Genomic DNA, 25,656 nt, shown 5'->3' on the forward strand with positions numbered 1-25,656 from the left:
TGCCATGTTCACATTTCACCTGCAGGTATTCCCTACTCTTTCCATCAATTCGCTTTTTAAATGTTTGCTAAAATTTAATTTTAAATGAACTCATTTTATCCTGGCTTTAAATGAGGAACCAGCGTTGACTGTGAGGCCTTTGTTGTCTGTGCCCTGCCCATACCTCCTCTCCCTTTTCTCCAGTGAACACAGACAGGATTCCACCTGCAGCACCTGTCCCCTTCACCTGTGAGCTTTGCTCATGGGGCAGGCTGGATGTGCTGGGAACTAACACTCCAAGCGGCAGCTGTCAACCAATGACAGGCAGGAGCTGACGTGTCCCTTCCCCAGCTCCCTGGCCACCTGATCCCCGCCCCTGGGGGGCTAACTCCGTTACTACATGGGCTCCCAGCGTGTCACAGCAGGACCGAGCCCCAGTTGCCTAAGTAGTTACTGGCTTGGTAGCGCTCTTGAGATTGGCAGCCCTTCCTGCCTGATCTCACTTCCCTACCAGTGCTTTCTGGAGGCGTCTCCCAAATAGGCTACTTGCCTTCAATTTATTCTGTTAGGGATCTGCTTGTGGGCACCCAATCTAAGGCACTTGCTGCAAATGGAAGACAATTGGTGAAATATACAAAAAAGTGAAACAAAGCCAGCTACTATTGCCAATGATGGCCTGTACTTGGGATCTGCTCTGTTTCTTCCGAAGAAAAAGCAGGTGGTAGGAAGCTGTTCAAGACACACAAGCCCTACGTGGAGTTTCTCCCCCACCCCTTGGCATCACAGGGAAGATGAAAGGGAGCTGGAAAGCCTCACTTACAGTGTTAACCGATGGAATTTCACGCCAGGTCCCTGTACCTTGCAGCTACCTCTACCCCATCCATGGCCCCAGGCTCACGAGGTCCTGAGAACAACTTTCCACAGGCCAACTCCAAGGACAATGGAAAGTCCCTTAGCCTGGGCAGCTGACAAGACACAGGCCTGCCTGGACCCAGTGGGCATCCCTCAGTACCCACCCAGGAGGGGCCCACAGGACAGCTAGCCTGACGCATGGGCAGATAGACGGGTTCAACTTTGCCGTGAGTGCATCTGGAGAAGGGAGAGCTCATGAGCTCATTCATTCATTCACTCATTGATTCAACAAATTCTGATTGAGTACCGACTGTGTGCTGAGCACTGTGCTGGGCACTGGGGAGATAGAGAGAAGGACAGACCCAAATCCCTCATGGAGCTGCCACTCCAACAGGGGACACAGACGAGAAACAAACAAACACACAGATAAACTCGGAAATGAGAGCATTCCATGCTACAAAGGAAAGAAACAGAATGAAGGGACCAAAAATACATGGGGTGTCTGAGCACAGTGGCTCACGCCTGAAATCCCAGCACTTGGAGGGCCGAGGTGGGAGGATTGTTTGAGCTCAGGAGTTTGAGACCAGCCTGAGCCACGTGGTGAGACCTTATCCCTACTTAAAAATATATATATATATAGCTGGGCATGATGGCACACACCTGTAGTCTCAGCTATTCAGGAGGCTGAGGCATGAGGATCACTTGAGCCTGGGAGATGGAGGCTGCAGTGAGCTATGATTATACCACTGCACTCCAGCCTGGGTGACAGAGTGAGACCCTGTCTCAAAAAAAAAGAGGAGAGAGGGCTTTGGTAGCATAGCCTAGAGGGCCTCTGAGGAGGGTCAGTGAAGTTCAGAACTAAATGTGGAGAGCTAGAGAAGGCAATGAACTAGGGAAGAGCTAGTGCAAAGGCCCAGGGGTGGGAATGAGCTGGGCATGTTGGAGGGGCAAACACTGGCTGGTGTGCTGGAGTGGAGGAACAGGGGAATGGTGGTAAGAGGCCGAGGTGAAGGTGGTGGTCCTGGGGCAGGTCAGAACAAAGATGCCTGGTAAGTGTCTGTATGAATACTGTGCCTTGCAGGAAAGGCATCCATGGGCACTGGATGAGAAGCAAATAGCAGAGGCTGAAGGCAGTGGGTTTGGGAGGCTTTTTCTCTTGGTATCTTTATGTGGCAGGGGAGGCCAAGGGGAGAGACTTTGGTTTGCATGGGGTCAGCCAGACTGGGTCCTCAGGGAGGGTCCTCAGGCCCCTTCATCAGGGTGGACCTGACTAGTTTCAACCAATTGAATCAGCAACTGGTCTTCAGCACCTCATCATAGCTTGTACTCTGTGAGAGGCTATTTATTGAGATATTTATGCACCAAGCTCTCTGCAACCCTACCAGAGGCTGCCCCTTGCCTGGGAGATACAGAAATAGAAAGTTGCAGTAGAGTGTGACAAACATTCCAGGGAAGGTCTGGATGAAGGAAGGGTCATTCAAATTGGCTTTTGAAAGATGAAGAGAGACTCACTGGAGAAAAACCAGCATTAAAAGAGCAGAAACAACTGTCTCGCTTGGTCCTGTGTCCGCAGCACCTGGCTCAGAGCCTGGTGTACTGTGGGGGCTCCATCAGTATTTGTTGACGAATGAATCAGAGCTGCCCATGCTTTGGTTATGCAAATTGGAAACTGCCTTCACGATTTTTATGCTGTCTACTGTCCACTTCTACTATTCCTTATTTAATGCGTTTCTTCAAATTTACTGACTTTTTTACTTAAATAAATTTATTTTAAAAGAAAACATTTGGTGTTATCACTAGAATTGAAAAACCAAAGAATACATGCCACAAATCAAAGATAACCAGAAAAATACTTACAAAGAAAACAAAACGATGTTATTAAAGTCTACCTATTGAAAGAATAAAAAGACAAGCCACAGAACGGGAGAAAATATTTGCAAATCACATATTTGACAAAGGCTTGACTAGTATCCAGAATATATATAAAGAACTCTCCAAATCTATTAAGAAGAAAACAATTGGGTTTTTTTTTTTAACTGACATAAAGTTTGAACAGATACTACACCAAAGAAAATATACAGATGGCAAAGAAACACATACAAAGATGTTCAACATCATTAGTCATTAGGGAAGTGCAAACTAACACCACAATGAGATACTATTATCACCTATTTGAATGACTAAACGTAAAACACACATACACACACAAAAAACTAACACCACCAAGTGCTGGTGAGAATAGCAAGCAACTGACACTTTCGTACATTGCTGGTAGGGATGAAAAATGGTATAGACACCTTGGAAAACAGCTCAGCAGTTTCTGATAAAGTGAAACATACACTTGGCCACTTGGCCCAGCAATTCCACTCCTAGAAATTTACCCAAGATAAACAAAAATTTACGTTCACATAAAAACCTGTTTGCAAATGTGCCTAGTGGCTGTATTTATAATGGCTGAAAACTGGAAACAGTCCAAATATCCCTCAGCTGGTGAATGGATGAACAAGCTTTGGTACATCCATACCCTGGAACATTATTCTGCAATAAAAAAGAACCATCTATGGATACACAAAACCTCATATATGCATCTCAAAAGCATCATGCTGAGCAGGAAAAAAAAACAGACTCAAATTGAGATAACACATTGTAGAATTCCACTTATATGGAATTCTAGAAAAGGCAAACTTGTATAGAAACAGAAAACAGATAAGATGTAAAATTCAAAAACATGTGACACTCATCTGTGGTGATACAAGTCGGGATCGTGGCGTCCCTAGAGGGAACATGAGTAGAGGGGAGAGAGGGCAGCTGTGGGGGTGGGGATGTTCAGTCTGCTCACTGGGGTGCCGATTACAGGCCTGGGACCAGCTGGGCACATCATTCATATGTGCTGCAGCTCTATATGACATTTCGAAAAGTCTAGCTAGATACAGTTGTGTGCCTGAGACAGGAATGAGCCTGATACCTGCTCTCTTTTTCACAAAGGGAGATTAGCAAGTATTTGGTCTTAGAGGCAAGTTAGCACCACACAGAGACTCTTCTGGATATAAAGGAAAGACTGTAAAGAATTTGCAGAGAGAATAACTCTCACTATGTGACCCGAGGTGATTTTATGCTTCGCCTGTGCAGCCTATAAAATAATCTTGTGTGGTCCCCATGATGCACATCAACCAGGAGATGCTGGAGAGTCTGAGAGAGCGTGCTGGCAGCACTCTGCCAGGGGAAGGACGCGGAGGTGTCCAGGCTCTGCTCCAAAAGCAGACAAGCCTGCACTGTGCTGGAGCAGGTGAGGAGCAGCTGGGTTCCACTGTGCCCTTTTCGTCTGTGTCCCTTGCCACCCAACACGAGCTCAGCACATAGTTGATCTTCACTAACTAGTCACCCCTCCAAGCTTTTGCATTGGTTGTTCTCTGTGCTAAGGATACCCCCTTCTCCCACCTTGACCACCCGACTAACTCTTAAGCTCAGCTCCCACGTGCCTCCTCCTTCTTCTCCTTGGTACATGAGTGCCCCACTTGGCATTCTCTTTGGGGTGTCTATACACACTATTTCCTCTGCCTGGAGTATCTTCTTCCATGGGGCAGGGGTCAGTCAGCACCTTCTGTATGCAAGGGACAGAAAGCAAGTCCCAACTGTTTTCAGCCAAAAATGGGAAAGACAGTGGCTCACATAACTAGAAAGTTGAAGGTGCCTAATTTCAGGAACAGTGGGATCCAGGAGTTCAAAGCCTGTCCAGCTCTGTGCTGCTTCCTCTCAGGCAGGCTTTTCCCTTGTTTTGTCCTCTTTTTCTCTAAGTGTTCACTTGCTCGATGTCCATCCAATGGAAAATGGCATCTCCTTCACAAATCACGGCCAACCCTAAAGTCCCAGGATCAAGTTTCATTGGGCAGGCTCAGTCATGTGCCCATCCCTGGACCAATCACTAGAGCAAGACCTAGTCACATGTCCACCCCTGGAGACAGAGGCCTCTGGGCACCCCCAGCCTCATGGACTGAGAAAAGGGAAGAGGGGGTTCTTTAGTAGGAAGTCGAGGTGCTGTTACCTGAAAATGGGAGATAGATGCTGACTTGTCCACACACCCGCACCTTCTCCCAGCAAACTCTAGCTCATCTGTGCACATTGTATGACCTCAGGCCAACCCCTTCCCCTCTCTGGGTCTCATGTTCCTCCTCCGGAAAATGGGCAGGAGGCCGTTTGAATTCCAACATTCCAGAATTCTGGGACAGCTTCCAGGACTGGAGGCTGCTCCCTAGATCCCAGGAACGTTCCAGCACTTCTGGGGACGGAAGTGGAGCATCAGCCAGAGCCCTCCCCGGCCCCTGGCCTGGGAACATGCTTAGAAGATGACAATTGGGCTCCCTTTGGCCGAAATTCCACTCCTGTGGGGGCCTTGCCAAGGAAAACAAGCCCAAGAAGCAGGCATTAAAGGTGAGCATACTTGTGCATTTTAAGATGACAAATTATTTACACAGGTGTGGGAACCATCCCCTCGCACCCTGCTTTCTCTTTCTCCCTCCCCTTTCCAAATTCTTTCCCCCAAGGGTGCTGACAGACATGCCAAGGGAGGGGGTGGTTGGTCGTGGAGATCTGCCCAGAGTAAGTCCACAAACCCAGGGCAAAGTGGGAGGACAGAGAAGCCGGAAAGAGGGTGTCTGCGAGGCAGAGGCTGGTCCTCACTCACCTGCCTTCTTACTCTCTACACCATTGCCTGGGGAGATACTGAGGCTAGGGTCCCAGGGATTTCATTGTACCTGAGTCCTTGAAGAAACTCATGCCCAAGCCATCTTTTGTCCACAAGGGAGAATAAGGGACCAGAGAGGTGAAAAGCAGTCCCCAGGGTCACACAGCCAGTTAGCTGAACTTGGGGCTATCAGGGGAAGAGGTAGAGGAAGCAATTGTTTCTTAAGCACCTAGTGTGTGCCTGACACTGTGCTGAGCTCTGGGAACACATTGTCAATGAAACAGACAAAATCTCCTGCCCTCATGGAGCTGAAAAAGATACAAACAAGATAAATAGCAAGATACCCCCAGCAGTGCTTGAAGAAGAGTAAGACGGGGTGAAGAGGTGGCAGGGGTGCTGTCTAGGTTGGGGAGGTAACATTTGAGCCAAGAAAGATGAGAACGAGCCGGCCATGGGGAGATTGGAAGGAAGGACATTCTAGGTATCTGGCACTGCACGTGCAAAGGCCCTGAGGTGGGAAAGGGCTTGTTGTGTTCAAGGAATTGTCAAGGGGCCAGTGTGGCTGCAACAAGAAGGAAAGGCAATGACTCAGGGGTAGATTCAGGTCAACAGACCCAAGGGGTAGGTATAATCATTCTGTGTTACCAAGGAGGAAACTGAAGCCCAGAGAGGGGCAGTGACTTGCCCAGGGCCACGGAGCAGAGCCAAATTCCAGTACTTTCCATTGGCTCCAAACCCATGTTCCTGTGCTTTCGTGAGGTGAGAGGGTGGGAGCAGGTGCTGCGAGGGCCTTCCAGGTCTCCAGCCTGCAGCTCAACTCTAAAGATGAGAAGCATCTGGGCCAACTGGTGCTTCCTGTGGGAAGAAAGCAGAGATTGAGCTGCTGAGTCACAGGGGAACAACAGGCTAGGCTCCCAGGCTGCAATGGGTTCTGCCTCAGTTTACCTACCTGTAATAAACGAGTTTCATCACACGTCTGCCTCCAGTGCTGACTTCAGAAGGGTGCTGTGAGGGTTAATTACTGCCTGGCAGCTCCAGGAGCCTTGATGAAAGGTGGCGGGAAGTGGGCGCTATTAACCCGGGCAGGTAGTTACCCACGGCATGAGGGAGGGTGCAGAGGGGTCCTAGCCTGAGTCACTTCTGGTTCTGACTCAACCCCAGGCCAGCCTCTTTCCAGGTGGGTAGGGCCCAGTGTGCCCAAACATCTGGCCATCGTCCTGGCCCCAAACCCCTCAGCACCAGGCAGGGCTGAAGCTAGGAGTGGTCACAAGCCACACCGTCCCAGGGTTCAAATCCCATCTCTGCCGCTCCTCTGGCCAGAAGACCTGGGCAACACTCCTCACCTCTTGGGCCTGTTTCTTCAGCCACATAGTGGTGTCTTAGTCTGTTGTGTGTTGCTATAACAGAATACCACAGCCTGGGTAATTTACAAAGAACAGAGATGTATTTCTAACAGTCCTGGAGGCCGGAGAGCCAAAGATGGAGGGGCTCGCTCAAGCAAGGGCCTTCTTGCGGTCATCCCATGGTGAGGGCATCCCATGGCGAGGGCATTCCATGGCGAGGGCATCCCATGGCAAGAGGTGGCACGTGAGACAGCAAGGAATGGCCGAACTCACTTTCATGACAAATCCACTCTCTCCATCATGAAGCCACTCCTGCAATAACGACACTAATCCATTCATAAGGGCAGAGCTCTCAGGACCCAACCACCTCTTAAAGGCCCACATGACCTTTGGGAGACACGTTGAGACCCTGGCGGTGGGGTTGAGAACCTGGGCCCTCCCCAGGGCACTGTGGTTGTTTCTTACACATATGCCAGATACTCCGCCTCGCAGCCACTTCGTCCCCCTGTTGCCTCAGTTTGAGACCAAAAGTGACACATCAGGCCACAGCCACCTACGCCGTCAGCCATCTCAGCCTCCATGACCTGAAGGGAAATGATGAAAGACTTTTCTAGAAATAAGTGATTTTTAAAACATCCCAGGAAATGATCCCTGGCTGCCGCTGGGCCCCCGGGAGGGAGGGCAGGGGCCCCAGAACCAGGCTCTGACTGCCTCCTGTCCCCGGAAGCCCACCCCTTCCCTCTTCCTCACTCTTGTGGCTCCTGGGTCTTGATGCCACCTCCTGTCTCCGCCACCCCATACGTGCACACACACACACATGCACACACACACACAGATGCACACACACGCACACACACACATACACAGGCCTGAGTTCTCCGTCCAGCTATGAACGCACAGCCTGGTCCCCAGTGAGCCCCGGATGTTTTCCTTCTTCCAGGGTTCAGGGTACAGATACTAAGGCCAGAGCTCCCTTCCTCCTTTTACTCCCTCCCTGAGGCAACATGGTACCCATCTCACAGGTGGGCACACTGGGACTCCGAGATGCAAGTGCCCACACTCTGAGCGGCTGAGAGGCAGGGAGGGCTCACATCCTCCGGGAGGGGCAGGGGAGTCCCTGCGGCAGCCTGAGCAAAGGGCAGGGGCAGGGGAGCCTGGCCCTCTGCGGGGTTCCTGGGAATGAGGCTTTTTACTGTGAGCGGGCAGCTCCAGGGCCTTGGGACCCTGGGTGGGAAGAAGCCGGGCCCTTGTCGGGTGGCTGCCCCTACAGGTAGAAGTCAGGCACCAGGTGGCCACTTTCAGGAAGAGCCTGGTATTAGGAGAGCTGCTCCAGGGTGGGGGCCCCACTAAGCTCACCTCCCACCCCTCTGCCCCTCACTCACTCCCTCTGCTCCAGCCTCACTGCCCTTGCTGAGCCTTCAACCAGAGGATCCTACAGCCTGGCCTTAGCACCTGCAGTTCCTTCTGCCTGGAGCAGCATTTCCCACCCCCTGCCTTTGCACGTGGGCTTCTCCTCTTTGTTGGGGCTTCTGTTCAAATGTCACCCCATCAGAGGGGACCTCCCAGGCTCTCTCCATCGCACTTTCTGCTTTATTTCCTTTGGAGCCCTGCTCACTCACTGAAATGACCTCAAATGTCTGATTCTCCTCAGCTAGAATACAGGCTCCATGAGAACAGAGGGCTTTTAAATGTCTTTCTGTGTTGTCCACTGCTGTATCTCCAGGACCTGGTGGCAGGCACGGAACACAGTGGTGCTCAATAAATGTTTGCTGATGTACTGAAGAAGTTTTGAAAAGATAAGATGTAATTTGTATCACAGCGGGAGGGGTGGGTGTTTCAGGGGAGATGTCATCCAAAGAACTGGATGATTTCTCCAGGGTCTTAAAGCGTGTCATGAGCAGCTCGACGTCACAACAATAATAATAATATTTATTGGGCGCTTCCTGCGGTAAGCACTGTACACAGATCTTCTCAGAGTCCTTCCAGCCACCTGTGAGGTCAGGGCTGTGATTATCCCCACTTTCCAGATAAGGAAACTGTAACTTAGAGTTACAGTTAGGGACTGCTCCAGGTCACCAGTGATTTGGTGGCAGGCCGTGGTTGAATACAAGGCCACTTCGACCCCTCTCCCACCACCCTGTCCTGCCCCTATCGCTCCAGAGCCTGAAGGTTCCCTGGAAACCGCACAGTCCCTTGATCCCTGGCACAGCCAAGAGAGGTTGTGTGTCCCGCCCATCAACCCCTAGCTGGTCAGGGGCCCAGAGGGGATGATCCCTGGCTGCCGGTGGGCCCCTGGGAGGGAGGGCAAGCTTGGCAGCTGTCCTGTCCCGGGGACGCCAGGCAGCCGGGAGTTTCTCTCCCCGGACTTACTGTACATGATTCAGCGCCAGCCCCAGTTGTGAAATCTGGGAATCTTGTGGGCAAGGCTGGGCCTGGGGGATGGCCGTCTGGGAAGAGGAGGCCGGGAAGGGGTTAAGGGGGGTGGCGGGGGAGGAGGGGGCAGGCGCCAGGCCAGACCAGCAGAGAGCGCACAGTTAGCACTGGGCCGGCTGCCTGTGGCCGGTGTCTGACATCACAGCTGCGTCAGCCCAGCCAGCCCCAGCCCCCCACTTCCTCCTCTCCCTGGGCAGCATCCTCCACCACCTCCCCAGCCTCACTGTCCTGTCCTGAAAACAAGCAGCATCCAGTTCCCTCCTGGAAGGAGGCAGGGTGGTCAGGGAGACGGACTTTGCATACAGGAGGGACTTAATAAATGATAGCCGTTATGTCTTGGAGCCAGATCACAATCCTGTGAGCTAGACAGGGCAGGTAGGAAGCTATCACACTTATTTTAGGAAATAAGAGACTCAGGGTCTGAGAAGGGAAGGGACTTGCCCAAGGTCACCCAGCTTTACAGTCATAATGACTTGAAGTGTAAATAAGGATCATGTTGATCTTCCTCCACTCTTCATTAGAAGGACATGTGTCTCTTGGTGCCCGGTTGGGCTGCAGTGAATGTCCCGAGGCCTGGAATTTTCCTCCTCATCTCGTTAATTTGTTAAGTCAGATTAAACCAAATGAGCATTTGTCTGACTAGAGGAACAACAAAGGATTTCATAGGGACTATTCATATATCAGTGATGACTTACGGTAGTGAATAAAATAAATTCTGCATTTGAAATGTTTTTCTTAAGAAATTACAGAGTGAGGCCAGGCACTGTGGCTCACGCCTGTAATCCCAGCACTTTGGGAGGCCAAGGTGGGCAGATCACTTGAGGTCAGGAGTTTAAGACCAGCCTGGCCAACATGGTGAAACCCCGTCTCTACTAAAAATACAAAAATTAGCCGCCCATGGTGGCGCACGCCTGTAGTCCCAGCTACCTGGGAGGCTGAGGTGGGAGAATCGCTTGAACCTGGGAGGCAGAGGTTGCAGTGAGCCAAGATCTTGCCACCACACTCCAGCCTGGGCAACAGAGCGAGACCCTGTCTCAAACAAACAAACAAACAAAAATCCCAGTGGGCCTACTCTGCTCCAGGCTCATTTACATGCATCAGGCTCAATCCTCATGGCAACTCTTCGAAGGTGGGACTATTACCCCATCTCACAGGGGAGGAAACTGAGGCACAGGGAAGCAAGTGATGCCTGAGGCCACAAAGCCAGGAAATGACAGTGGTGATATAACAATAATAATAATAATAATAATAATGCTAGTTGGCCTTGATAAGCTGCTTCCTCCACACCCTGAGCATGGTATTTATAGGAGCGCACTGGCTTCTCTGAGCTTCCCAGGAGGAGAGCACTCTTACTGTCCCCATGTCACAGGTGAGAAACCAAGGCCCAGCTGGGTTACATGACTTGCCCAGATCATACAGCTAGGAAGTGGCAGGGCTGGGATTTGAAACCAGGCCGTCTGGCCTCTGTCCCTGCTCCAGCACGGTGCTGGGGCTGGACACACTGTAGGTGCTCAGGTCACTCAGGGGTGACTGAACTGGAGATGCTCAGGGCTTCAGAGGGCACCCCTCCCGCAAGCTACCCCTAGCATCAGCTCAGGGCCACCCTGAGCTGGCTTGGCGTGGCTGGGCGAGGAAGTACAGTTATGTCTTCCCCAGGATGCTGTTATTCCCACAGTTGCCACAGCCCTTCACTACACAGAACCACCATGAGGAGCTCCAGGATCCTCCCCATTTTACAGAGCCGAAAAGCCAAGGCCCAGAGAGGGTGTGTGACTTTCCCAAGGTCACACAGCATGGTCGTGTGGGCTACAGCCCCACTCCCAGCTCCTGAGCCTGCCCTCAGCTGCGGAGGCCCTGGAGGATGAATTCCAGGAAGAAGAGGGAAGCCGAAACCTGGCCCTCCCTGACCCTCCCCAGGAACAGGCTTTCCTCTCTTCCTTGCTTTTCTATCTCCTAGCTTGGTGGGACTGAGCTTCACATGAGCTGGGTCACAAAGGGGGACAGGAAGGGCATTCCTGGCAGAGGAAACAGCACAGGCAAAGGTGGACCGATGTGGAGCAGGGAAGGAAGGATATCTGGTTGGGATGCTGTGGAGGTGAGGAGCTGGGGCAGGGGGCAGGTAGAGTCAGGTAAGGGGGCCTTGAATGTCATGCTAAGGAGTTTGAGCTTTGTCCAGAGGCGATGGGAAGTCAGGAAGGCTTTAGAGCAGGGAAGGACCAGAATCACTAAACAGAGGGTGGACTATTGCCATCACCTCCCCACTATCCCCCCTGCCTCTGTCCTGGCCCTGGCCCCCTCCAGCCCATTCTCCACCCGCAGCCAGAGGGATCCATGAAAACTGAAGTCAGACCGCATCCCTTCTATGTTCAGAACACTCCATGACTCCCATCTCCTGCAGAGAAAAAGCCAAAGTCCTTTAACAGCCCATGTGGCCCTGCAGGATCTGCCCCCCACAGCCTCTTGGCCCTCCCGTCCTCCTAGTCTCTCTCCCTCGCTCACCCTGTTCCACACACTGGCGACTTTGCTACACCCCAAACACAACAGCCACAGCCCCCACTCAGGGCCTGTGCACCGTTCCCACTGCCTGGAACACTCTCCCCTTCCCGCAGCTCCCTCCCTCACCTCCTACAGATCGTTGTCAGCTGTCACCTGATCACCAGGCTGTCCCTGCCCCACCCATTGAAATCCTGTCTCCTTTTCCTGCTTCATTTCTCTCCCTAGCACGGATCTCAAATGCAATATGCAACTTATTTATCTTGTGTATTGCCTGCTCTCTCCACAAGTGTGAACTCCATGGGGGCAGAGACCTTTGACCGTCCTATGTCCCGCCATGTCCCTAGCGCCTGACCCACAGGAATTGCCCAATAAATATTTGTTCGGTGAATGGATTCTTTTTTTTGGCAGAATAACTTGGTGAGGACCTTCCCTGGGGATGAAGATGGAGAAGTGACCTGCCCAGGGTCACCCAGCTCACAAGTGGCAACCTCATCTGGCCCCAAAGTCTGTGATTTTTGTCTCCATTCCAGGCTGCCCCTCTAGGCATTAGGCCCCACATCAGCCACTGTACCACTGAATATGCCTACGAGGCTGCAAGCTGGGGTCTGTCCTTAGTTCTATCTTAAGCTAGAGGCTCAGAGAGGTGAGGTGACTTGCCTGAAGTCACACAGCAACTTACAGTGTGAGTTCGGCTCTTTCTGCCTCTGTATTTTGCGTACTTTCTGTTAAAGCAGCTCTGCCTCTCCCTCCTCCTTTCCTCTTTCCAACCAATGTGTTTGCGGCTGGAACATCAGGCCTGTTGTGCGTGGCCTTGACATACACCATGTCCCGGGCCCGGCCCCGCCCACCACCCTGGCTGGGCCACGAGCACAGCGCCTGGTTCCACATGCCTCAGGGATGAGCCGCAGAGAGTGTGACCAGGCCCAGCTGACACATCTCAGAGCAGATGTGGGTCTGCCTCCCACAGGCCCAGCCGGCCCCCCAACACCGGCCAAGTCTCAGCCCATCATTGTCTCCCGGGGGCGGTGCTGGGCCTTGTAGGGCAGAGGGAAAGGTAAACCATGACCCTGAGGAGCTCAGAGCCTGGGTGTCTTGGGAAGCCAATTCAGGCCTAGAACCAGGGCCAAAGTCTTGGTGGTTTTAGAGGAAAAAGAGACTGGCTCTGGGGTTGAAAACTGTGTCACCAGGGACCAGGCAGGAATTTAAAATGAGCAGAGTGGGCCGGGGTAAGATGATAAATAGCTACTATTCCTTGGCCTCAGCATCAGAGAGACAAGAGGGAGTGGTGGGGACTGGGGCACATGCCTTGTCTGAAGACAGTCACCCCTCAGCTCCGGCCGATGGTGGTCCCTAGAGAACAGGGCCCACTATGATCAGATGCTCCATGCCCTGATTTTCCAGAGGAATCAAAACACAGGTTTTTCTGTTGTGCCCACAGATTCTTAAATATTGGCTTCATTCATTTAAAAATTCTGTGTGGGCTGAAGAAAGCCCCACAGGCTTGGGGGCCAGATTGGGCCCCTGAGGCCTCCAGTTTGCAGCCTCTGTTCGCTGCAGCTGAGTGGAGCAGGCAGAGAAGGAGCAAATCTCAGCCTGACCCCGAGTCAGGAGCTACGGGCTGGGACGGTGGCCAGGACCCAGCTCCAGCAGCTCCAAGGGACGTGGAGAAGGTTTCTGTCATCTGGTCCCCTCCTCCACGCCATGGAGATGACTCCCCCGCCCACCAGCTCTAGCAGGCTGGGGGGTGAAAGGGAGCCTGGGCGGGAACTGAGGTCTCCTTTCTCACATGGAACACAGCTGTGGATGTGTTTTTCAAGCGGATCCTAATTTCTCTCTCCCCATCCCCTGTGGCTCTGCCACACCAGGAAGTGGGTGACTCTGTGTCCCAAGTTGTGCCCCAAAAGCCCTGTTCCATGCTCCAAGCTACCTGCTTCCACAAGCACAACTTTGAAGCTTCACCATGTCCCTTATAACCAATTTTCAGATGAAACAGTCTCAGGGAGGGAAAACATCTGGCCCAGGTCCCTACAATCAACACACAGAGGAGCTGGACTTAAACCCAGGCCTCACGCACTTGCCCACTGGGCCCTCATCCCGTCTCTTCCTGGTAGAACCCAGCCCACCCTCCAAGGCTTGCTCCAGCGCTTCCTCCTGGCTTATTTAACAAGCAGCCAGGCCCTTGGCCCACTGCCAGGTATTCAGACATGAACAGATAGTGTGTCTCAGGCTCCCCTGTGCTATTTGTTGAATGAATATTTCACTCATTCTCACCAAAGCCGTGGGTTGTTGTCCATATCCAATCTGTTGTCTCAGCCTCTGACCACACGTCTGTACACTTCCCGGATGGCTCCTCCTGGATGGCCCCCAGGCATCCTCCAAATCAGTGCGCCCAAAGCAAGTTCAGCAACTTCCCCCAAAGTGTCCCTCTGCCTGTCTCCCTTCTTTTGGAAGGATGCACAACTGTTCAGTGTCCAAAGCCAGAAACATGAGCATCATCCATAATGCCTCCCGCCGCCATGCCTCCAACCCAATTTGTCACCAAAGCCTGGGAGTCTCGTCCTCAACCTCCCTCAAATCCATCCACCCTCCCCTCCTTTGAGGCTGCCATGCCAGGTCAATCTCATCACCTCTCCCCCAGGTGGCTGCAATTCCTTGCCACCTCGCTGCTTTCCCTGCAACGATACTTCCTCTCCCACAAATTGAGCCTCCTGCAGGAGCCTGAAAGACACCTACTATTTTCTGCTGTTTACTGTCAGAAGCTCCCCATCACTTTCAAAGGAAGTGTAGCACCTTGGCCAGCCTTAAAGCCCCTGACCTCTCCTTACAATTTGTATGTTCCAGAACTACCCACTTCTCCACGATGTCTTTTCTGATCTCTGAGACTTTGCATAGGCTGTTTCTTTTTTTTTTTTTTTTTTTTTTTTGAGATAGAGTCTCGCTCTGTTGCCCAGGCTGGAGTGCAATGGCACGATCTTGGCTAACTGCAACCTCCACCTCCCGGGTTCAAGAGATTCTTCTGCCTCAACCTTTCGAGTAGCTGGGATTACAAGCGTGCACCACCACAGCCCAGCTAATTTTTTTTTATTTTTAGTAGAGATGGGGTTTCACCATGTTAGCCAGGCTGGTCTCAAACTCGCGACTTCAGGTGATCTGCCCACCTCGGCCTCCCAAAGTGCTGGGATAACAGGTGTGAGCCACTGTGCCCAGCCATGCACAGGCTGTTCCTTCTGCCTGGTGTGTTCTTCCCACTCAACTCTGTCTGACTACTCCATATATGCCCTTCAGGATTCAGTTTACATGTCACGGGCTTCGTAAACCTTCCCTGACCCCCTAAGTCTGGTTTAGGTACCTGCTGAGGTCCTACAGTGCTCCCCGCCTCCCACCATGTGTGAGTCAAACTGCAGTTACGGGAACCAGAAACCCTTCCAGATTTTGTGTTTGTTTTGGATTTTAGAGACAGCATTCCTTCCAGGCACTTTAGGCAGAAAGGATTCAACACAGGGAATTGAACACTCACAACATTGCTAGAAGGGCTGGAGAGGCACCAGCACCACACAGCAGAACTGGACCTTCAGGAAAGCTGCCAGCCACTCAGGATGGTGGGGAATCAGGAGGCCACAGAGGAACTGTAGACTTTGAGAACATATCGCAGCACCATCCAGCGATCTGGAGATGAGGAAGCCACCACCACCACCCCTACCTCTAGACTCCCCAAGAGTGGTAACCGGATGCCAAGGTTGCTGCAAGAAAATCCATCCCATGACCATGCTCACCAGCAGAAAGAGAGCCCAGGAAAAAACAAGGCGGCCCTCACTTCCTGACTCTCACAGGAAGGCATCTGCCTGGCGGGACCTGCGAGCGTTCAGAGCCCCTGCTGCAAAGGAGGCTGGGAAATGTGGCATGTAGCCTTCCAGTCTCTGCAGCCTCTTGCTAGAAAGAGATATTAACAGGAATGGATGCTGAGGATCAGATGACCCTGAACATGAGGTCTTAGGATTCCCTATCTCAGCCCCAACACCCTGTGCGAATGGAAACCTCTGCTTACTTGTCTGTGTTCCCTGATGGACTGTGGACACTTTAAAAGGCCAGGATGATGCCTTGGATATCTCAGGCTCAGCAGCATCTTGCATAGGCCCAATGCAAGACAACAGTAGTCATGTAAGAAGAAAAAGAAGAACTGACATTTATTGAGCATTTACTATGCACTGAGCACTGGGCTACATGTTTTACATACCTGTTTACATATTCGCAACCCAATAGGATAGGGATTATTGCTGTCCCTATTTATACATGAAGAGAAGGCCCATAGAGGTGAAGTAAGTTTCCCAAGGTCACCCAGCCAGTACATATCAGAGATGAGATTAAAAATGCAATCTGTCTGACTTCAAGCTCCAAACACTTGCCACTTATGAGAGGCACCTTTATCTTCTCCCAGGCATCCAGAAAGGTCACAGCAATGTTGTGCAATGAATGAATGAATACACAAGTGTCTTCTCCTTTAGGAAACTACCTGTCCCCGTCTCAGCTGCCTTCACTCCACTGGGCCTGGGTTCCTCTCCAAGATCAGAGCTCAGAGAGTAAAAAAAAATACATAACACTGCACTGGGACTCCTCACCTTGGGTCTGTAGGTGGCTCTTAGGCTCCATGACCACCACTCCCATAAAGTTGCTAACATTTTGTGTCTATATGCAATTTTCTGGAGATACGAGTCAAAGTTTTCACTAAGCTTTCAAACTTCAAAAACTTGATACTGCTGCATCAGGGAGGAACACAGGAATTTTCCTGCCTCCTGACCTCAGTTCCAATCTTATGACATAGCATGCATTCACCTGTATATCCATCCAGCTCACCTATCCATCCATTCATTCTCTCATCCACCATCCATGCACTCCTCCATCCTATTTCCCCATCCACTCATCCACCCATTGATCTATTCATCCACCAATCAATCTAACCATCCATCCATCTTTCCATCCATCCATCCACCTACCCATCCATGTATTCTCTTATCCACCCTCCTACCCACCAATCTATTCATTTATCTATCCATCCATTCTCCTATCCATCCACCCACCCATCCATCCATCTATCCACCTACCCATCCATCTATTCTATTATCCACCCTCCCACCCACCAATCCATTCATTTTTCTACCTATCCATTCTCCTATGCATCCATCCATCCATCCATCCATCCATCCATCCATCCATCCATCCACCTATTCTATTATCCACCCTCCTACCCACCAATCCATTCATTTATCTACCTATCCATTCTCCTATCCATCCATCCATCCATCCATCCATCCATCCATCCACCTACCCATCCATCTATTCTATTATCCACCCTCCCACCCACCAATCCATTCATTTTTCTACCTATCCATTCTCCTATCCATCCATGCATCCATCCATCCATCCATCCACCTACCCATCCATCTATTCTATTATCCACCCTCCTACCCACCAATCCATTCATTTATCGACCTATCCATTCTCCTATCCACCCACCCACCCATCCATTCATCTATCCATTTACCCATTCTTCTGTCCACTCACTCATCCATCCACCCACTCTTTCATCTATCCATCCAACCATTTGCCCATCCATACACCCATCCATTCACTCATGGAATCACCAATCCATCTACCCATTTATCCCTTTATCTGTTTATTCATCTAGCCATCTATTAAGTCATCCATCATTTTATGTATTAATTCATTCATTTAATTATATATTTATCTATTCATTAATCCATCAATAATTCACAGTATTCAACAATGAAATCACCCACACCGTCCATCACACAATTTAAAATCCAGTGCTCATTTATTTATTCAACCATCCTCATTTATTTATTTATTTATTCATCCATCTCTCCATTTATCCACTAATTTCTTCATTCATGTGTTCACTCATCCATTAATTCAATTGTTAATTATCTCATTCATTGATTCATCTATTCTTTCATTGATCTATTTCTTCATCCATTTTATCCATTCATAAACAGTTCCCTTATCTCCACACATGTACCCAGCCATTAAATTATCCATTTGACTATCCACCCATCCGTCAAGTCATCACTCATCTTTTCACCCATTAAATGCTCCATCCACCCATTCTGTTCTCTATACCAGAACCAAGAAGTGAATCACAGCTGGCCCTGCCCTTGAGAAGCTCACAATCAAGTGATGGAAACAGATAGCTACAACCCAAGGTGGAAAATATTCAGAGGTCAAAGGGAGCTCCAGGCAGGTGCCTTCACAGAAGGGGACTCAGGTCCTTCTGGGGATTCAGAGAAGGCTCCTTGGAGGAAGCAGCATCCAAATAGGACTCATGAAGTCAGAAAAACAATGAACAAACTCTCTTAGATATCCCAGAGGGTAACTCACAGGACCTAACCACCTAGATGCTCATTGAGCTCTTTGGAGCATCCAAGACTGAGAACACCTGTGGCAAATGTTCACCCAGGAATTCCCAAACCCAATGGATAATGGAACGCTTTCCCCCTTGTCACTCCTATAAGTACCCCCAGAGACTCATTGTCCCTCAGATCTGTGTCCTCAGAATGGATAAATGATAAAATAGATTTGGGAAATGCTAGTCTGGTCCAAACTTCTTGTTTCCACAAAGAAGAAAACAAAGTGCCACATCTCTGACCTCAAAAATTGTGTTCATCTGTAGATAAGATGCAATGCACAATATATGCCCAAAGACTCCATGTTTTTTCTTCAGACGGAGTCTTGCTCTGTCACCCAGGCTGGAGTGCAGTGGTGCAATCTCAGCTCACTGCAACCTCCGCCTCCCGGGTTCAAGAGATTCTCCTGCCTCAGCCTCCCAGGTAGCTGGGACTACAGGTGCGCGCCACTATGCCCAGCTAATTTTTTGTATTTTAGTATAGACGGGGTTTCACCATGTTGGCCAGGATGGTCTCGATCTCATGACCTCGTGATCCGCCCTCCTCGGCCTCCCAAAGTGCTGGGATTACCGGCGTCAGCCACCGCGATCGGCCTCCATTTTTTTTTTTTAAGCTGCAGAGCTGAGCACAGTGTGTGGCACACAGTAGGTGCCCAATAAGTATTTATCAAAAGAATGTGGCCCTTGTTGAAGGAGTCACTCCAAAATGGCCTTGGCTTTTAAGCTCTCCCTACTCTGCAGTGACCCCTGTGTGGCCTTAGCCAATGCCACAACTCCCAGTCTCAGTTTTTCTGTCTGGGAAATGGGCAATAAGGTCATCTCAGCAAAGATTGATGCAGGAAGCACATGCTTAGACTCGACTTTGGTTGCAGGCTCTGTCTCAGGATGTAGCTCGCCGCCACTTTCTCACCCTGGCTAGTTGGGTTTCTAGCCAGCGATGAAGACCTAGAGGCATCTGAGCCACACTGAACCTTCGAGGTCGAGGCTGGTACCTGGAAACCGCCTGAGTAATCCCACTGTGTTCCTGCCCAGCCTGATGGGGCATGAACTGGAAATTCCCTATAATATTTGCTCATTAAATGATTCCTCCCCCTCCTCCTGCTTTTTCCTCCTGCCTCCCACTCTCCCTTACCCATCTCCCAAAGCGCCTGCAGTAATCTCTGCAAAGGAGTCCGACTGGTTTGGGGAGGGCTGGGCGGCCACTTCTTCCTGCCGCCCACCTGCCCACCCGCTGCCGGAGCCCAGGCCTCTGCCTGCCGCGGTGCGTGGGCTGTGCAGTTCTAGAACACAGCGCCGAATGCCCACGCAAGATAAAGGGACCACTAGCGCCGCCTCAGCCCAGGCCCAGCCCTTGTACAATCCAGATCTTTGCTCCACAGAGACAGCCATGGGGATGAGCGGATATGCTTATCTGATGGGGCCACGAGGCCTCCAGATGATTCCAGGGGCTGTTTTTTCTTAATCCGGCTTTGGGCTCCTCACTGCCATGCAAATGCACCCGCTCTTCCCCCATTTGTGCACGTCCTCATCCTCCTTCCAGTCAGTCAACACTTATTAGGCACTTCCTGTGTGCCCAGCCCCGTGCTGAGTGCTGGGGACATAGAGGTAAATACGACAAAGTCCCCGCCCCATGGAACTCACAGTCTGAGGGGGACAGGGCAGATACATAAAAAAAGAGAATGGTCACAGGAACGTGGGTAACTCTCAAAATCATAAGGTTGAGGAGAAGCCCAGTAAAGAATACACCGCATGATTCCACTTACAGAAAATTGTAGAGAACGCAAACTAATCCACAGCCACAGAAAGCAGATCAGCCACAGTCAGCAGGCAATGGGAGTGTGGATGGGGGTGCCAGGAGGGATGAATGACAAAAGGACACAAGGACACCCTTGGGGGTGATGGATATGTCTGCCGTCTTGATTGTGCTGGTGGTTTCGGAAGTGTGTGCATATGTCCAAACTCATCCACATGAACACTGGAGTATGCACAGTTTATCGTGTGTTTGTTACACCCCAGTAAAGCTGTTGAGAAGAAAAAAAGGGAGATAATTGAGAGGCAGTGTGAGCAGTGCAGCAATGGTGTCATGGGAGGTGGATGGAGAGGGTAGTCAGGGAAGGCTTCCTGGAGAAGGCAACTGTTGAGCAAAGTTTTGAAAATGAAAACAAGTCACATAAGGAATGAAGAAAAGAGAGTGGTGTTAGATTCCAGATGGCCTGAGCTCAAATCCTGACTCCTGTGGATTCACAAAAAGCTGTGTGTCTTTAACTTCAGCTCTCTGAGACTCAGTTTCCTCATCTGTAAAATGGATCTCCTATTTACCTGATAGGACTGGTGGGAGATTGAAATTATGGGAAGGCCTCCGCCCAGCATCCAATGCTCACAGCATCTGCAAACGCCCTGAGGCAGGAGAGGAACAACAGGGAGGAAGTCTATGGTTGCAGCAGAGAGGAAGGGGAGAATCAGGGGGTGGGAGGGAAGGCCCCAGGGACCAGGGCTACAGGATGTGCGGGCCACGGTGAGGGCTGGAGCTGTCTCTTAGCACTGGGGAGCCAAGCGAGGGCTGGATAAATGCAGGAGAATTTTATCAACAAAGTTGTCCTTTTAATGAGGTCACTCTGATTACTACAAAAAACAATTTTACAATCGAGAAAACTGAGGCTTGAGCTGAGGATTGTTCCGAGGTCCTGTGGAATCACAGAGCTAGAAGGGAAGTGGTCTCCCGTCCGCCTGAACCTCTCTGTAATCTCTAAGCAGATGAAGGGCTGTTATCCGGGTCTATTTGCACACCTCTGGTGATGGGAAACTCAGAGTGTTAATAGTTCTTCCTATAGGACCCAATTAAGAGAGGCTTCTCAAATTGGACCCAGCTCTTCCCTCTAGCTCTGCCCGGACACCAGCTGCTACCCTGCCACAGTCATACTGGGAGGAGCCCGCTGTGGGCGGGGATAAAGTAGGAAAAGATATGAGCTGTGACGGAGGCTTTCTGGGTGCTGCCCCCAGCGCCCTGCCACAAGACATACCCATTCCTTCTCTGGGCTTCAGTTTCCCCATCTGTAAAAGGAGAGATGCTCATTGCTGCACAGTCTCCTTCCAGCTCTCAGAAGCAGACTTGGCCCTGCCGAGGGGCCTGGCGGGGGGTGGGGCAGGCATGGGGTTCACCAGGATCGCCCGTCCACTCCCGTCTTGGGGGCCAGGGCCCTGTCTGGGGATAAAGGCCGGCGCCCTGGGGTGCAGCCAGCTTAATAACAGGTTCCAGGATCCAGGAGGGGTTTGAACCTAGGAGAATAGGTTCAAACACAATTGAGCAGCCCACGTTCCTGTCTGTAGCTCTGAAAGCCAATCATTCCCACACCCAGAGGGCCCGGTCCCCGCTCTCATCAAACCCATTCACCCCAGCAGAGCCCCCATCTGTGTGCCTACCGTGTGCCAAGCTTCCCACTGCACTCAGAAGATGCACACTCCTGACTCTGGCCATGAGCTCTGGACCTGCCCCGGCCCCCAGTCCCCTCCTCACTCGCCCCTTCACACAGGCCAAGCTGAGCCCTGCCTCGAGGCCTTTGCACCTGCCATTCCTCCTGCCCAGAACTCTCTTCCTGCAGATCTTGCCATGGCGGCTCGTCCTCCAGGCCTCCGGCCAAGCTCACCTTCCAGTGGGGCCTCCGACCCCATCCTGTTGATCTCTGTCAGCCCCCTGCCTTATTTTTCTCCATCAAAGTCTTCACTGGGATGTCCTGGTCCTCTGCCTGGCGTCTGTCTCTCCCTGGATTTGGAGCTCTTAGACGGCAGAGTCTAGGGCTGCCCTGGGGCTGGCTCTGAAGTCACTAGGTCCAGGCTGGACCCAGCCTGGTACCCACCTCACAGTGTAGGTTAAAGAACAAATGAAATGGGCATGGGAGATTTTGCACCCACCTAGGGGATCATCAATGCTTCATCCACACAGACCCTCTCATCTCCACACACAGGCCGGGGGGATGCATAGACCTGGACACAGACTCACTGCAACCCCCCCCAAAACACACTGACACACACATGCGTGCACACACACACGCGCCCCCCGTGCCCACCTCCCCTGGCCTCCACACCAGTGCTTGGCACCCAGACCACTCTCACCTTTCCCTCCTTTCACTGGGCGCCAGCTGGCCCTTCGCCAGCTCCTCTCCCCCACCTGCCCGCCTGCGCTGGGCACCGGACTTATAAAGGACGAGGAAGGGCCCGGGGTGGGCTGGCTGGGCGCCATGTGAATGCAGTCCCTGGGGCCTTAGCTTCCCCCCGCTGCCAGACACCTGTGTAATGAGTGTCATTACTGGGGACCCGTCTGGCAGGCCCCAGCTCGCCACAGCCACCCAGGCTGCACATGATGCTGGGGACAGGGTGCAGGGAGCATGAGGGGTGGGGGTGCTGGAGGCGTCTCTGCTCTTCCCGACCCCAAAGCTCAGCTCTGGGTTTCTGGATCAGCAAAGACAACTTCCCGCCTTCTACACAGATTCCAAACCTCAGGCCCTTAAGTCCCCTATGGGCTAAGGTCCAAGATGGATGCAGAAGGAGACAAAGGAGGATAAACACTTATTGAGCACCTACTGTATGGCTACTTGTTGCTAAGAGCTGGCCACTTTTACTTCCCACTGTCAGACACTGTCTGATCCACTCACCCCTCTTCTGTTTGCTTATTGCACGTCTCCGCTCATTCAAGCACAATTGAGCACCTACCGTGTACCAGGCTGTGTGCTAAACACATTACATATATTCACTCATTTGTCCTTTCAGCAATCCTATGAAGTGGCATCTTACGGGTAGGACGCAAAGAGGTAAAGTGTCTCACCCAAAGCCACACAGCAAATAAGCAGTGGGCCAGGAGTTAACCCAAGGCCCCTGGCTCCAATGTCTGTGTTCTTAACCACTCGCTGCTTTGCACTACCTCTTCCATCAGCCCTACAAGGGTAGGGGTTTTTGTCACTGCTGTGTCCCCAGCACCCAGCCCAGGGCCTGGCATATAGGAAGCTCTAAAAAAAATCCAAGGAATAAACGAGTGGATGAATGAGCGAATGATCTCATTCTGAGAATATCTTTCCAGGTGGTATTTATGGATGAGGACACGGAGGCTCAGAGAGGTAAAGTGACTTGCCCCAAGTCACCCAGGGAGTGCACTGAGATTGGAACTAGGATGGGAGTTCTGCCCCTCCGCCCTCCTGCCCCCCATGGCCCTGATCTCTCCAGACAGTCCCTGCCCCTGGACTGTGGGCCACATGAGGGCAGACGTGTGCCTGTCTCTGGGCAGTCCTGGGATCCAGCCTGGGTTCTGCACGCGGTGGAAGGCAAATCCAGCTCCTCCCCTTGGCCCCAAGGCCTTCCGAAAGGGAGACCCTGACAATCACACCTCCTCACCCCGTCACTCTCCTGACTCCCAAGCAGTGATGAATTTCCCAGACACGCCTGCACCTCACCACCGCCTCAGGGCCTGTGTGCTGCTTCCCCTACTGGGAACGCTCTCCCAGCCCTTCTGCCCCAGCCACAGCTTGGAGGTCACCTCCTCTGCCAGGAAGCCATCCAGGTGGCCCCACAGCCCACAGCTCTCGGGGCTGCAGGGATGAATGTGGGACCCTCTCCTCCACGGCCCATGTTCTGGCTTCTGTCTTCTCCAGGGGAGTTGAACTCCCTCGATTCTCATGCCTGTCCAGCCACTGACCTTCTAGGGGAAGCTGGCCCGGGCCTCAGCGAGCTCATCTGTGAGATGGATAGAAGTTCTGAATGCGATCTCAGGCAGTCTTGCCATCTCTCACATCGGCTCCTGCCCAAGTCGCAGCCACGGCTGCTCACTCAGCCCACCAAACCCTGCATGGTCCGACCCCTGCTGGCCCTCCAGCACCCCTGCTGTCCCCTCCTCACACCCCTTCAGCCTCCTTGCCTTTCCTGGAACTTCCCAAACCCATTCCCACCCTCAGGGCCTTTGCACGTGCTGTGGTGAGTTTCCCTCTGCTGGAAATCTCTTCCCCAGGTCTGGTCCTTCTTCTCCTTCAGGCATCTGCTCCACCTTCTCCTTCAGGCATCTGCTCCATGTCACCGCCTCAGAATAGCCCTCTCTGACCCACTCAGCTCCCAAACACCCCTGCTGATTCCCATCACGGCCCTTCTCTCTGGTGAAATCCTCTCACCTCTTCGAGCATTTGCTCACCGATATTTATCTCCTCCATCCTGTCCTCCACTACAGTGAGGGCAGAGACCTTGTTCACTGCTGGGTCCCCTGGAGTCTGGCATACAGTAGGTGCTCAAGCAATAGTGGTGGAATGAAGGGAAGAGCATCAGAGTGCTGCCCCACCCCTGCCCACCCCTGGCCCCCAGCCCAAAATCAGGGACTGGGAACCAGGTGGCCCCACTCCCGCCAGCAGCAGATGCCCCCTCTGAGCCCAAGCCTGTCTGGTTCCCAGGCCCATAAAAACCACCGCCCTCACCTTGCCCTGAGGCAGCAAAGGGTGAAGGAGGAAACTGTGGGGTTCAGAGACTGAACTGTCGTGGATTCAGAGGCCTGGGCCAATGAAAGTCAGTGTTCACAGAGTGCCTTCTGCGTGTCCGGTGCAGTTTAGACACCCCACACTCATAGCCCTCACTGCAGCTCTGCAAGATCAGGACCACCACAATCACCCTCCACAGGTGAGGAAACTGAGGCACAGTAGGGTGCAGCCACGTGCTCCAGGCTGTGCAGCCTGAGAAAGCTGAAGTCAGCATTGGAACCCAGCTCCGCCCGACACCACAGCCAGCATTGCTGTCATCCACGGCAGTGCACGGAGACCATGTCAGTGCCAGCTATGTGCCAGGTGCTGGTTCAGAGCACAGGTCCTGGAGCCAGACTGCTCAGTGCGTTAGGCAGGTGACTCAGCCCCTCTGTGCCTCAGTTTCTCCAGCTGTGAAACAGTCCACATGGCACCTCCCCTGTCGGCTGCTGAGGAGACGAAACGAAATTATCTCCAGTCAAACAGAGTGCTCTCGTTGCATGCCCTTGGGAGAATTCATTCCCGCTCTGAACCTCAGTTTCCCCATCTATCATATGGGGATTAAACTATGCCACTGTGTTGCATCGCTGCGAGACTAATACGACATATTTGCACAGTGCCTCCTACACAGTGGGCGTTTACTCAGAGCTCACTGTTCATTCACTCCAGTCCTGCGGGCCTCACTGTCCCCATCTGTAATCCCAGAAGGCAGCCCTGATTACCCAAGACCGCTGCTAAGTCCCTAGTGCAAAGGTTAAGGGGTCCCAGGGCAGCCCTGACAACTGGGGATAACCTGGGAGTGGGGAGGACAGCTGAGTGGCTGGGATCAGGAAGCTGCAGGGGGCCCGGGTGACTCACCCGCTGGCCGGGCTTGGGGGCTGGGCTGCGGCCCCCACGCACCCCTCTGGGCCCTGCCTTGTGCCCAAAAGTGCTGTGTCATGCTCCGTCATGTGGCTCCGGGTCATTAAT

At 52.1% G+C, this 25,656-nt stretch overlaps 1 long non-coding RNA gene across 1 annotated transcript; it reads right to left on the bottom strand.

Annotated features, from left to right (window-relative positions):
* Window positions 1-3,253: 3,253 nt before the first annotated feature.
* Window positions 3,254-25,656, bottom strand: LOC115837998. Its single transcript, XR_004033061.1, has 5 exons — window positions 25,546-25,656; window positions 19,966-20,223; window positions 6,158-6,367; window positions 5,742-5,820; window positions 3,254-4,873 (listed from the first exon to the last, which is right to left on the bottom strand). It is a non-coding gene; the product is annotated as an uncharacterized LOC115837998 (long non-coding RNA).

The sequence above is a fragment of the Nomascus leucogenys genome, chromosome 13 (assembly GCF_006542625.1).
Source record: "Nomascus leucogenys isolate Asia chromosome 13, Asia_NLE_v1, whole genome shotgun sequence".
Classification (NCBI taxonomy): domain Eukaryota; kingdom Metazoa; phylum Chordata; class Mammalia; order Primates; family Hylobatidae; genus Nomascus; species Nomascus leucogenys.